This window comes from Cavia porcellus, unplaced genomic scaffold (genome assembly GCF_034190915.1).
Source record: "Cavia porcellus strain 051 isolate PalLab524CR breed Dunkin Hartley unplaced genomic scaffold, mCavPor4.1 scaffold_33, whole genome shotgun sequence".
Taxonomy (NCBI): Eukaryota; Metazoa; Chordata; class Mammalia; order Rodentia; family Caviidae; genus Cavia; species Cavia porcellus.
Window position 1 is genome coordinate 8320045 of NW_026947516.1, and position 15417 is coordinate 8335461.

Sequence of the window (15417 nt, forward strand, 5' to 3'; positions counted from 1 at the left end):
TGTCTTTTCCACCTTGTTTTTTCCTTTTTCTAACTTCCTCCCTCCCTCCTTTCCTTTCATCTTCCTCCCTCCTTCCCTCTTTCCTCCTTTCTTTCTGTCTATTCAGTGGAAGAGCTGACTGTCTCCCTAAGATCCAGCCTCCCGTGGGAAGAGCTGAGCTGTAAATGTCTACGGGAGACTTCCAACACCCCTCCAACACTTTCCCCTTTTGTCTGATTGTCCTGGCTCCAGAGGATATTTCCAGGCGTGCTCTGCTGCAGATTGCCTGTGACTTTGAATTTCTGCCAAGGAAATAAAAAAGCATGGAGCCAGACCTTTCTGTTTTCCATGTGCATGTTGAAATCAAAGAAGAAAATGGAAATTTGGTGGCAGAGATATAAATGGTTGCAGAGTCCTGTTCCGTGGTATAAAAACCCTTTGAAATTCCAACCCCGAGCAGGTACAGAGCCACTGAGATGTCACTTCTGTGATTAGGTTACACAACAGTGGATACTGAGTGAACCATAGCCCAGTGAACACCTTGATGGTTGCTTGTGAGACCCCCCCACTAGCACTTACGCTAAGACAGGCCTGGGCTTCGGACCTGCAGAGACGCCAAGTTAATCAGTGTGCTGCGTCGGGCCACTGAGCTTGATGTAATTTGTCATACAAAGACAGGGAAACATTAGGGAGATATCAGCAAGATGGGTTTTAAGCATGGGCAAAGATCCTGATTTTCAGGATGATGATGATGGTTTATTTTTCCTCTGTGGAGACAAACCTACAGAACAAGACTGAGGCTGGCAAGGAATTCTTTCCACCCCTGCCCCGGGAAGACACTTTCCCACGGCATTTATGGAGAATATCAATGCTACTTTCATGGTCCTTTTAGTTTTCTTCAATGGGTTTATGTTTGCTTTGCAAAATCAGGTGACGTTTCCTTGACAAGAAGCCAAAAGGATATAAAACACCATTGCCACCACCACCTACAAAGAATCAAATCAGAAAATGCCTCTAAATTTTAGTAGGGGAATTTTTTTGTGGGGGAGGATCCTCAGTAGGGCTTCATAGTTTCCCCTTGAGATTCTCTTTTCACAGGGCTCACCCCACTCTGATTCTCACAGCCACAAATATGCTCAAAGGGGTACAAAATAGAACAAAATCCTGTTCTGATAGTTTCTCCTGAAACAGACTGGGATTTAACTTTGTGGAGATGGGAAAAGTTGAGCAGATGGAAGGAGCTAGGAGGATGAAAAGGGAAAGGAACATTAAAAAGATCAAGATGCGTAATTCATATTACCAATACCTCAGAGTGAATATGGGGTCATTTTTTGGTATCACAAACATATGCTAATAAAAAAGGAAAAAATAAAAACATGTAACAATAGGAAATAGCACAAAGGAGCCACGCTTTTTTATTTAAAGCAATACTATAAGAACACTCTTTTAGCAAGGGAGCTTTAGTCACACTGATCTGACAGACATCAGGGGCATCTTTCCACCACTCACCCCCATTTCTTTCCCTATCCCTGGTCGGGCATCTACTGAGCACCTTCATAATTCTTATTCCTGGTTGAGCACAAAAGACCCACAGTACAGGCCATGCACCTCCTGTTTGGAATACATGATTCAAAGTAAAAATAACAAAAATATAGATAGCACAATGTATGACTTGCTCCACTTTCTGGTAATTGGTTGCATTTCTACCTTGTATGCCCTTCCTGAACTTCGTTATGCAAATAGGAAATATGGATGTGTATTCTTGTTTCTTCTTCATTCATGAAAAATAACTGAAAAAAACTAAAAATTGTGGTACCACATTGACTTAACCTTCCCAGTTCTGGATACAGCTCCAAAGGAACTAAAATGAGGAAAAAATGCCCAGGTCACTGTAGGGATTAAAGTCCAAAGAAACACAATGGCACCTTGGTCTGTCAACTTCCTTTTTTTCCATGATTCTGGTTTCAAACCAAGTTGGATGAGAACCAGATCAGATTCAGTGGTTAGGTTCAACATTCACCTTATGGGAAAATTTGATTCAGTTCTCATCCAGTTTAATTTGCAACCAGAATTTGAGGAGAATGCTGAGTTTGCAAACTGAGGTACTGTAACAAGAGCTCTACCTCTCTTTGAAGGCTTTGTCGTTATAAATGCTGGGTAAGACTCCAGCCTATACCAATATGGCCATCTGTGTCAACACCTTGACTGAAATGGTTCCATTGAACAAGTACTAGCTTGTGTCCAGCATACTACTTTCTTTAGACTCCTGAAAGAAGCAGTAAACTCTTGGCAGAAAAATGACCTGTTCTTCTTTTTCCCCTGCTCAGTATCTGGAATGACACATTAATCGCACATACTAGTCAGCTTTGCATTACTACAGCAATGTACAGGAGGCAATTAAGTTATGAAGAGAAGAGGTTACTTAGCTCATGGTTTTGGATGATCTAGTCCATAACTAGGTTGGCCACATTGCTTTGGGTCTCTGGTGAGGACATTGTAATTAGGAATAATTGCAAAGATGGCAGGGAAGCAGAGAGAGATTAAGAGACTACAGTTCCACAATCCCCTTCAAAGCCACACTCTCAGTGACCTAAGGACCTCTCCCAAGGGAGCTCCACAGTTCATCCCAATGACACCAAACTGGGGACCTTTGGGGGACACTTGCTCAAACTCTGACATTGTACTTTCAGAAGGATGAAGTAAACACATTCAGTCTTTTCACACTGACCCTGTTGATTATCTGACATTCCTGTGGTGGAAGAGACATAGAATTTGGACACAGCTGCCATTCACAGATTGTGTTTCTTTGGTCACCTTTACATGGAGTCAGGATAGGATGGCCCTGCTCATGTTCCAGCAGGGAGCACTGCCAAGTGAGGTCCTGCAAAGCTGTCTCTGTCTTGACAAAGAGACTTTCCTTTTATCAGGCCGCTTCCTTTTTGTCCTTCCTTTTTGTATAACATGGATGCCTGAATGGACATCAGATACTGTGACCATGAGGACACAACGAGGATGGACAAAGAACAAGATGCGGAAGGTGGAGGAAGGTCAGGCAGGGAAAGAGCACCAGTTTCTCCCGGCACTAAGGAGAGCTTTGGCTGACTACCACTCTGCAGGGAATACCCTGCCGCCTTGTGCAAGCTACTGATTTTTTATCACTGAGCTTCTCACTCAGTACAATCCGACCTGACTTTATAATCCACCTGTAATTTATTCTAGGCAAGGAGGTTTTTATAATGTTGAAATCTCTACAATGGATTGTAACAAAGAAATTCTTCTGTTTTAGCATTAATAAAGACAAGAAAATCAAAATACATATTGGCATTCTGATATAGTTTGCAAGGAGATGGCATAGGTTATTTCTTTGAAAACATAGGGATTGAAATGTTCCTTTCTTACCTTAACTGCTAGTATTTGGTTTCTGATTAAACCTCTAGTTACTTGGTGTGTCGAGTTAAAATGAATCACTTCCATTTGTACTTTTTATGTACATAATATTAAGACTGTTCACAAATGTGCCATCTGTATGGAAATCGTATTTTATGTAAATGATTTCTAATTAATAACAAGAATTCCTGTCAAAATGATCACAAAAAAATAAAGTTTATAATAAATGGGCAGTAAATAAAGCTGTTCAGTCTTGAATTTTAAAAAATATACTGTTTGGGATTTAATTATTTTATTTATGTCAGTAAATAGTTACTCTACCAAATTATATTCTGGGATGATTTCATGGTCTGCTTCAACACCATCTTTTAGAAAGAAGTCAGTGTGATTAAAAAGAACACAGGAAAACTATGATAAATATTTTAGATATTTTATTAGCTGAAAGACAACTATTAGAGCTCTGCAGAAATAAAAGGAAATGATGAGTGTTATGATTGATATATTGTGTCAATTTGAGGCCTTTACAAGTTTAGGTGACTTAGCAGGGGTCCAGGGTCCTCACATTGTAAACATCCTGAGCCTGTGCAAGAGGAGGGCATGGAGATGGTGTGGGTGTGAAGATTCTGTCTTAGGGCAGGTAACCTGCTTACAATATAAGGAAGGAAAAGAAAAGAGGCTTATCCTCTCCCCCACCTTTTGTGCTCTTACTACTTTTGCTGTCTTCTGCCTCCTTGTACTGTTGCCCCTCACCACACGACCCTGCCTTGGAGCCAGCTTGAGTATATATTGAAACTTCCACAAACTGCAGACTAAACCTTTCCTCCTTTAATTATGAGTGTTAAGTATTTTGTCTCAGCAACAAGAGAAAAGTAACCAAGACAATGAGCTAGATCCCAGGACTAATACATGATGGATGATCGAAGAGATATAGTCAGCATGATTTGGTGCAGCCATTACTCAGGATGATATAACAATATGTAATTATATGAAAAGCAACTCCTGTGAGAGACAGAAATAGGAAAAATAGCACTTTTATTTGATTTGCTGTGTATGGGTAAAACTATGATTCATTTCTTCAGTTAATATTTATTGATTGCCTAGGGTAGGAAGATCTAAACACAAAGGATACATAACGTTGGGATTCATCTGCAGTGTTGCAGGAAAGCCAATCCATTCTGGCTGTCAGAGTTGGCACGGGTAGGTGTGGCTAAGCCGGGGCTGGAAAGGTGTGAGGAGCCAACCAGATGGTAGAGGGGAGCCTGAGACTGGCAGGGCACATGAAGTCACTCATGGGGATACCCTGATGGGCACAGAACCTTAGGGATATGTTCAAGGTACACAGAAAGGCTGACACAGGGTGGTAGTGGGCAGGCAGCAGGATTGGAGTCTGAGGAAAAGAACTAGTGAGGTTAATAAAGGAACCTGCAAATGAGGGTTCTTGAAATATTTTGAACCAGGAAACTGCATATTCAAATGAATGTTTTTGATAAAGTACTCTTCTAAGCAGTGTCGGTGTCTGGATAGAGCATGTAGGCTAGGTTGGTGACAAGAACAAGATTTGGTTAGTACTAGGCATATTGTGGTGAATGGGTGAATGAAAGAGATTCACAAGTAATTTAACAATGGGTGAGAGAATAGCAGAAATTTAGCACAAGGTCTACTGGGGAGAGCAATCCCATTTCAACCTTATGCCAGTTCATTCAGGACACGTTGAATCTGACATGACAGTGTTCTTGGCATGCTTGTGTTTATAGCACCAAACTCCTTGAGATATCTAGGATGGGATGTACATATCTCAGGCCTTTCCATGAATTCTAGACAGTGAGCAATTCCATACTAGTTGGGGAGTATCAGGAGGACTCACGAAATGGGTAATATTTGAGCAAGATATTCAACAATGGTTTACAATTTTCCCCATCAGAAGGAGAACGAATTAGAGTCTAAGACAATACCCAACTGTGAACATGATGTTGTCACTGATTAAGAAAGTCTCCATTCAGTAGAAATAGTAGACAGGTGGAGTCTGATACGAGAATTTCAGCAGAAGAGAGACATAAAATCACGAGAGGTCTAATCTGGCTCTTACCTCCAGGTTTTTGAAAGAGACGAACATTCCTGAGAATGTTCTACGGACCATTCCCTTCACTTACACTCTGTGGGGCATAACAGCCCCACTTTTCTTTCTTTTAAATAGAGGACCCTTTTCTGCTGTAGAACTTGACTTTCTCTTTTAGGGTCAGTAGGGATTTGAGTTCTGCAGGAAACAAGCATTAATGAACTACGTACTGTTTGCATTCTTCTGTATTCTTCCTGTGCTGACATGCAAAGGAAATTCAATGGGTACAAACCTATTCGATAACTTCTCTTGTGGTAAAGAAGTGCTTGATTGCCAGACAGATTTGCTGGTCTCACAGTCAGTGATCTTGGACTTGATTTTCTAGCCCTACCATTTACAATCTCTTGTGACAACTAAAACTGCTGCTCTCCACATTTGACCCTGAAAATTTTTTCTTTTGCATCTTCTGAAGCTATTTCTGGTCCCTTTCTATGTATTTTGGTAGTTGAAGAGGTAGGATTAAATATTTAACCCTATGTTTAAAAGTGTGCTTAGTTTCATTTGCCTTTAACTCAATTGGGTATCTGATTTTCTGAAGTTTAACATGTTGAGAAATCTACCTTCATAAGGCACACATTCTTGGGACAGTTTATGGAAAATTGATCAGCACTCTCTTCCCACTTGTTCCTTGGCTAGATGACCTTCCTAATTAAAAAATATAATGGAACATCAGGTGGCATATAGTTTTAAGCAATTTATTAGTGAGTCAAAAGCTCTGCCCCAGCTGTGAGTAGATTGCAGGAGAGTTCCATGTCAGAAGTGTCAGGAGAGGAGAGATTCAGAAAGTAAACCATTCTAGCATGTTCAGCTTTATTCCTTCTCTTAGACTATTTTATTCACGATTTATTAAAATTCTAGGATGTAGTACTGACAAGGATGGGTTACGAGGTAGCAAAAGTCGGCGTTCCCAGTCCACAGCAGTAGTTTCCAAACCTTGACTGTGTGCACTATCAGATAATGAGAACAAGGGATTTGTCAATATTATGAAGAGTATGTGTGTATTTCTGATCTTTCCATGTGATTTGCCACTCTGCTATGCTGATTAAAAAGAAAGTTTCAGTGCATACCAAGACTCTTTTTGAGTGCAGCAAATGGATTTTTTTCTTACTTATGAATCTTTAATCATAGCACTGTTGTTATTACAGCTGCATGAATTTCCCCAGGGATTTATGTTTTCATTCAACATTTATTGATCCAGAATTAGGCAGTGTAGATTTAGAGCTTTAAAAGTTTGTAACTGAGTTAGAAAGGCCTGGAGTTATGATGGTTCTTTTGAAGGTAGGAAGGGGTAGGGCAGCCGGCTAGGTTAGGAGACAGAGGTGGGGCAGAGGTGGATAATGCAAAGAAACAAAATATAACCATATGTTGTTTACAGGAAACCCATCTAACCCAGAAGGATACTCACAGACTGAAAGTAAAAGGATCAAAAACAATACTTTATGCAACAGGAATCAAAAAAAAAAAAAAGCAGGAGTAGCCATTCTGTTAGCAGACAACGTAAACTTTAAACCAACAATGATCATAAAGGACAAAGAAGGTCACTACATACTCGTTAGGGGAAAACTCCAAGAGGAAGAGATAACTATCTTAAATATATATGCACCAAACTCCGGAGCACCCAGTTATATAAAACAACTATTAACAGAAATGAAAACTCAAATTATCAGTAACACAGTTTTAACAGGAGACCTTAACACACCATTGACTTCAAGGGACAGATCAACCAGACAGAAAATGAGCAAAGAAATAACAGAACTGAATTACACCTGTGAACAAATGGATTTGATAGACATATACAGAATGTTCCACCCAACAACATCAAAATACACATTCTTCTCAACAGTACATGGGTCTTCTCTAAAATAGACCATATATTAGCTCACAGAACATATTTAAACAAATGCAAAGGAGTTGAAATCATTCCTTGCATGTTATCGGATCATAGCGCTTTGAAATTAGAAATTAATGATAAAAGATACTACAAAAATCACACAAACACATGGAAACTGAATAACACACTCTTGAGTAATCAGTGGGTCACAGCGGAAATTAAAGAAAAAATTAAACAATACCTACAAGAAAGTGAAAATAGAGACACAACATACCGGAATCTCTGGGATACAATGAAAGCCGTCCTCAGAGGAAAATTTCCTGCACTGAGTTCCCACATCAGGAAAACAGAATGAATAAAAATAAATAACCTGATGCTACACCTCAAACAGCTAGAAAAAGAAGAGCAAGTCAAGCCCAAAGCCAAAAGAAGAGAGGAAATTATAAAAATTAGAGCAGAAATCAACGCAATAGAGACTAAGAAAACAATCCAAAGAATCAATGAATCAAAGAGTTGTTTCTTTTGATTGGTGCATTGAGACCATTTACATTAATGGTTATAACTGTTATATGCTGGTTTATTTTTGACATGTTATCTCTCTGCTGTTGCATCTTTATCTTTCTGTTCTGTTTAATTATCTGCTTTGCTTAGTGGTTTTTTCCTTTGTGTATCTAAACTGTCTTTCAATATTTTTTTTGCAGGGTTGGCTTGGTGATCATGTAGTTCTTCAGCTGTTCTTTGTCATGGAAGTATCTTATCTCACCATCAATTTTGAAGGACAGTTTTTCAGGGTACATCAGTCTAGGTTGGAAATCATTTTGCTTTAGGATCTGGAATACTTCACCCCATGCTCTTCTTGACTTTATTGTTTGTGCTGAGAAGTCTGCTGTGATTCTGATAGGTTTTCCTTTATAAGTGATCTGTCTTTTCTCTCTGACAGCTTTTAATAATCTATTCTTGTGTTGGATTTCTTGTATGGTGATTATTATATGTCTGGGTGTAGTTTTATTTTGGTTATGACTCTTTGTAGTTCTATAGGCTTCACTGAACCTGATGTCGGTTTCTGATCTCATGCTTGGGAAATTTTCAACTATTACTTCTCTAAATATCCTCTTGACATGCTTTATGTTGTCCCCTTCTTTTTCATTAATCCCTATCAATCTTATGTTGCTTTTCTTTGTGCCATCTTGCAGTTGTTGAATTGTTATTTCCTGATTCCTTGTTATTTTTAAAAGATCTTTCCTTTTCTGTTCACTAGCTGCAATCCTGTCTTCACGGTCTGAATTTCTATCTTCACTTTCTTTGAGGTGGTTTTTACAGCTTTCAGTGGAGTTCTTTATTTCCTGTATATTTCTGTGCATCTGCTTTATGTATTCAGTTTGTTTCTTATATTGCTCATCCAGGCATTCTATCTTTTTGTTTATTTCCTACAATTTTGTAACTGTGTTTTCTTTTGATATATTCAGAATCTCTTTCATTTCTTTTATCATTTCTTCTTTTACCTGGGAGATTATTTCGAGTTTGAATTCCTGTAATGCTTCCTGAAGTTGCTTGTTTATTTCAGTAGCTATTACGGCCAATATTTGAGGTGTATGGCATACATTTTCTTCTATATACATCGCTCCTAGGGTTTCTTGAGATGGGCTGGAGCTTTGAGGTTGTAATTTGGTCTTTCATTTTGTCATTTTCCTATATTTATGTGTTTCAAGTGTGATTTGAAAGCTTCCTCAGGGTCTGTTGGACATCAACTTCTATGTTCACAGCTCCTGGGACTTTGGCTCCCAGTTCCCCCAGGCCACTGGGCCTCTGAAACCAGTGACCCTCTTCTGCCTGTTTAGAGCTCTGTAGTTCCAGACAAGCTGGGCTCCAAGGACACTGTGTGCCAGCCTGCTTGCTCGAAACTCCACAGTTCTCTGAGTGTAGCCGGAATGGGGAGGTGGATGTCGGTGCCTCAGACCCACTTAGCCACTTCACTGCACCTGGAAGCCTGGAGGGTCCTGAACAGTCTGGGCTTTGGGCAGAGTGCTCTGGGCACTCACTGCCGGCCGCAGGCCCCTGGAACTGGTGATGTTTGCCTGCTTGCTGAGAAATCCACAGTCCTCCAGACCCACGGGGAGGTGAATGCAGGCGTCCCAGACCTGCCCAGCTCTTACTCTGCACCCGTAGGGTGCAAGAGTCCCAAATAGGCTCTGCTCTGGGGATAGTGTGCGCCTGCCTGCTTGCTGGAAACTCCACAGTTCTCTGAGCACAGCCGGAATGGGGAGGTGGATGTCAGCATCTCCCCAAATCTGATTTAAATGCCTGAAAATTGGTTCTTTGAGGACAGTTCAGGTGAGGGCCTCAGATTTTATGTAGCTAGTTAGCATCTAAGGGGACCTGCTTTTCCTGAACACATGTCCTCTCCCCAATGACAGATAACTGCATCAAAATCTGCAGTCCAAGAAAGTGACTGACAACCATCTAGCAAAAGAGAAGCCATAGCTTTACAACCTAATCACAGAGGTAGATCATCAGGTGCAAGCCATAAGGCCAGATTACAGTTAAAAGGCAGGGATCACACAAGGCTATTGCCATCAGGAGGCAGAGATGACTAGGCCAGCTTAGAAGTTTGGGCAACTTGGGCTTCAGTGATAGGGGTAGTCAGCAGGGAAGAAGAAGATGACATTGAGATTGATACAGCTGTCCTGGGGATGTAGGATGGAGACTACTAAGGTGACTTGGAGCAGGAGTGTAACATGCATTTCAAAGCTGTGTTCAGAGAGCTTTATTGATTACATACCCAGCTTGGTTGAGCAAAACCCACCAGAACTTCCACATGCTGGGTGCGTACATAAATGCATATATATATTTATAGGTATATATGCACATATATGGTTGTGTCTGAATAATTATATATGCATAGATACATGCATACAGTTACTCATATTTTATAGGAAACACCATACTAATACACCCAACAAAATATTCACAAAGTAGTAATGACCATGTAAATGAACAGAAGTAGAAAATATAACAAATTTTTTTCTATATCCATGTGTGTTTATTAGTGCCTCTATGTTACAATGTGTTGTTCAAGGAAGTATTTTCAAGGGGTGTAAAGGTTTAGAAAACTGTGGGCAATTCAAAGACGTGAGAATGAGAGGAGTGAGTGGAAGAGTATGGATTGTTCAGCACAGTGACCCAACCTAGGTTATCAAGGCCAGGGATAGCACTGAGGGACATGGTAGGTGATCCCAGCCAATGACCACTTTTCCTTAAGAAATTTGGGGACCAGGAGGACCAACAGAGCTGTGCCTCTCTCTCCCCACACCCCACCCCACACCCCTGGTGATTTAGGTAAATGGTTTGCTTTACCGCATGCTGCCTACCATAATGTGCTGCCTCATTGCAGGCTCAAAGCAGTGGGGCCAACCAACTACAGAATGAAACCTCCTAACCTGTGAGCCAAAATGAACCTTTCCTCCCTAGAAGTTGATCAACTCAAATATTTTGTTACAGCAACCAAAAGCTGAAGTTATGTCTCAGAAGTTATAACTACACTACCCAAATCTAACTTCAGGCAGTCTGTATGTAATCTGAGCCCCACTGGAGTGTTTAGTTGTGGTACTGAGTGTATTGCTAGATTTCTGTCTCCCTCATGCTCAGCTCATCGATTGGGGTATAGATCTCCATGCAAGCCTATCAATCAGTGAGTACAGTGGTGGGGGAGGGCAAGGATGCAAGCACCAACAGAGGTCCCTTCCCTGGAGAAAGCCGAGCTTGGAGTTCCATTATGTAGCCAAGAGGAGGTTGCATGCTAAAGTAACTCCAGGCTGACTCTGAAGGAAATCAAAGTCATGAAATTCTTCTAGGTGAGACTTAACTGTTAGAAAGATGCACAGTTCTCCACCACCTTTTTTCTGTGGTGAATGAGGACTTTCTTATCAGAAAAGAGCCATTTTGGCTCCAGAAAGTACATCTTGGGGCTGTAATTACACAACTCAGATAAGATTGGACTTAAGTCTCTTGCCCTGTGACCTCTTTGTCTGCATCTCAGGTCCTAGTGCATGTACTGGTAACCACAGATGCTTAAGAAATAAGCACTGGAGAATAATGTCTGTGGTCAGGGTTATCTGGGATATGTGTTGTCAAATCCAATCAGAGTCACTCACCTTTTTCCTGGGATGGAGGTGGGCCAGTGCGGTTTTGCAGTGCTCTCTAAATTGGTGATTAAATGATTAAGCATGTGGAGGGGAGGGCAGAGAAGGGGAGGAAAGGGGGAAAGAGGTAAAAATTACACAGGTGTAGCAGCGTCAGAGCCTGGAAGTGGCTGTTTGCTAGAGCTGAAAAGAGGAGACCTAGATACACACTGTGGCTCAGTGCAATGCAAGGACAGGAGCAGCAGATTCAAGCACACCCAGGCTTTTGTCTCAGCTCGGCCATGTAAGTGCTGGCTTCTATGAGATGACTTCCTTTGTTGTCATGAAATCTGAAGTGTCTTTAGCCAGTTCCATCAGGTCGCTGATGTACATTTATTTAAAATGATAAATCACCATCTTTAAAGTGCATTTCAATACAATGTTTGTATATGATTACAATTAATCATGGTTGACACTGACTGAGTCCTGATAATGGCCCAGGCCCATCTTTGGGTGCATACCATGAAGCTCCTTTAATCCTCGCCCCATTTATCCGAGGTATTGCTGTCACCTTCATCCCACTCTATGGATCACTGAGGATAAACACCTTGCTTGTCACTGTATGCCTCCAGCCTCTGGTGTCTTAACTAAAAAGTGGCACCATGGTTTCTGTCTTAGTTTTGTAGAGAAATAAGACTGTTGGTCAGATAGATAGAGTGCGATAAAAAAGTACAGCAAACACTAAGAGTTTTTTTCAATGACAGTGTGTGACACATTGCCATTATTCCTTTTCACAATACTCTCCATTATATGAATACACTTTATCTTGTCATTCTTCCCCTTTCTGAAGTCCTTTATTGCCTTTGACTGCACCCTTTATTAGCACGTTTTACTCGTACTCTGTCTCAGTTCAAAATGTTGACCTTCCACAATCATTTTGGCTCTGAGGAAGGTCCAGAAGCCACATGGTACCAGAGCTGGTGAACAGGTGGATGAGGACACATTGTTGTGTTCTTATAATCCCACCTTTGCAGTGGGTGGCACTTGGCAGCAGCATTTGCTGTTTCTGATTGCATCTCATAAATAGAATAGGACTTCTAGATGTACTTCAGCAAGTGGCAAGAATGAGCAGTATTTGGTGTGAGAGGGAGGATTTTGAAGGTGGCTAGTAACAATGTGTCTTACATTGTAATAAAAGTTTTAAAAATCTAAGCATTCACTCTATATTTTGATCACACTGCATACATCTGTAAGTACAAATATAATAATCTACATAAAATTGATCTATTTTTAAATGTAGTCAGTCAGTCTCTCTCACTAACCCTTATAAGGGATTGGCTCCTTGCATCATGGAGATGAAGAAGTTTCTAGATGGACAATAAGCAAATTGGAATCCTAAAGGACCCAAGGCTGTGGTTCCCAGCTGAAGGCCACAGGGCTCATTCTAGGAAAATATCTGATGTTGCAGATCAAGCGAGAAAAGGAGAACATCTCAGTGACTTCCTGTCAGGCAGGAAGACTTCTTTCTCACTCTCTCTTGCTCTGTTTGGGTTTCAGGTGCTTGTTGGAGGCTCACCACATTGGGGAGGGCCACATGCTGTACTCAGGCTGCTGATTTAAATGCTGACTTCATCCAGAAACACTTTCACAAACACACGTTTGCAACATTCACTAGTGTCAGGGCTCTGTGTGGCTCAGCGAAGGTAGCCCGTGATAGTAGCTCAGTCTTTCATTTTCTGCAACCCTCACTCAACAAGGCTTGAGGTTATTACATGATGTGTCCAAGACGGAGTGGGCAGGCACTTCTTCAGCAAAGCCAAGACTGAAGTTAAGTCTTTCCAGGTTCAATGTTCTTTCCTCTCCTACTCTCTGCTACTCAAGAATTTATATACTATAACACAGCAGAAACCAGCGATCTACTCTCAGCAGTGGACTGGAGGTGAGAGGTAGGCAGACTGTGGCCCTGCAGCTTGTTTTTGTGTATAAACTCTTACTGGACAGTCACACCCATTCATTTCCACATTGTCGCTATCTGTGCTCATGCCATTGCAGCAGAACTGAGTGGTTACAACAGAGGTCATATGGTCCACAGACCCACAGTGTTTACTGTCTGGTGTTTTGTGGAAAAAACTAGCTGACACCTGCTGTAAATCTCCATGGCTTTTCTAAAGAGCATGCTTGCCATTATAGCAACGGGAGTATCAAAGGCAAAAAAGGAGACCAGGGCGTCAATTAGATCAGCCTTATTGCATGCTATGCATTTGAATGCCTTGTTGAATCTCCCAGGATTCAGGTTTTATGACCATCTAAAAGACAGGGAAGCAAGGGCTCAGCAAAGAGTAATATTTGCTCTGGGTCATGTAGCTAAATAATTGGCACAGATGGGAATCGAACCCAGGGCTTTATGGCTCCAAAGCCTGTGTTCTTGCCTAGCTGGAAATGGATGGGGAGAGAGCCTGGAAATTTAGTCAGCAGTAAAGAAATTAAGCTTTGAGTTAGGTTAGAATGACCAAATTTGAAGGGCCCAATTTCCAGGAAATTGTCATTTTCACCCTGATGCTTTTCCAATGGCTGTCTTGAGACTTTGTTTAAAACCATTTTCTTGTCTTCTTTTGCATTTATTTGACATTTAAAATTTTTCTCCTGTCGGTACTGGCTGCATCTAAAATGTAGCACCAGGCTCCTTGAGCAGACAAGCTGGAGACAGTGTTTTTGGTAAACAACTCCCTTGCATCCTTAATATCTCTATTTCATATTTGTTATTGCTTTTCTGGCTTGCTCATCTGTATCTGTGCCAGTAGCTCAGAGAGGAGAGTGGAGGGCCCCGGGGGACCTTGGCCAAGCAGACCGGCCTATGGGGCAGGCAGTGCTGTCCTCTATGCAAACACATTTGATTTCCAGCTCAGAAGCTGGAAAGGAGGTTACAATGTCTCCCCTGAAAGTAAAGCAAAAATGATGCTGGTGCTGGATCTGGGTCTTCAGCTAGACAGAGAGAGAGAGAGAGAGAGAGAGAGAGAGAGAGAGAGAGAGAGAGAAGAAAAGAGGAGAGGAGGGGAGGGGAGGGAGAGAGGCAGAGGAGAGGGAGAAAGAGAGTGAGGCAGAGACAGAGAGACATAGAGGAGACAGACACAGAGAGAGACAGACACAGAGAGAAAGACAGAGGCAGAGACACAGAGACAGAGAGAGACAGACACAGAGAGACAGGCAGAGAGAGACAGACACAGAGAAAAAGACAGTAAGACAGAGAGAGAGAGAGAGAGAGAGACAGAGACAGAGACAGAGACAGAGAGACATAGAGGAGACAGACACCTGAGAGAGACAGAGAGAGAAAGACAGAGACAGAGACCAAGAGACAGACAGGGAAAGAGAGAGAGAGAGAGAGAGAGAGAGAGAGAGAGAGAGAGAGAGAGAGAAACATTTAAAAAATAGGAAAAGAAATAGTAAAACAAGGATCTTGAATTATCAGTCCCAAAAGAACAGACACAGAAATGAAAATAATTCCCAGGCCATCTGCTTTTTAGGCGGTTCTTGGTCTGGAGCCTGCCTTTTCCAATCTAATTTCCCAGATGGAAGCTACTCACGTCCTCCTGTGGCAACATGACAAGTGCCAGAAGTTCCACAGGCACCAGGAAATGTGGCAGATGTGCCACTGGGTGATGGGAACCAGTAGCTTCATCTGGGTTCAGGTCCTCTGAGGGCAGGTGGCTGGTGTCACAGTGCTCCACAGCCATCCGCAGGCACCTCAGACTTGCCGGCTATCACTAATTTGAGCTTCTCCAAGGCAGGTACCCAGTGCAGGGGATATCAGTATCAAAGCTATGAAATCACATCTCCAGAGGAGAACCGAAACCAGGGCTCTGAGTCCTCCAGGCCCACCAGGTGTTGCTGATGCAGGCTGGAGGATATGTGAGCCACCATCCTGAGCACTTACAACGTTCTGCACTGTGTTGAGGAGGCAGCCCTCTGGGAAGATCCAAGGTACCCTG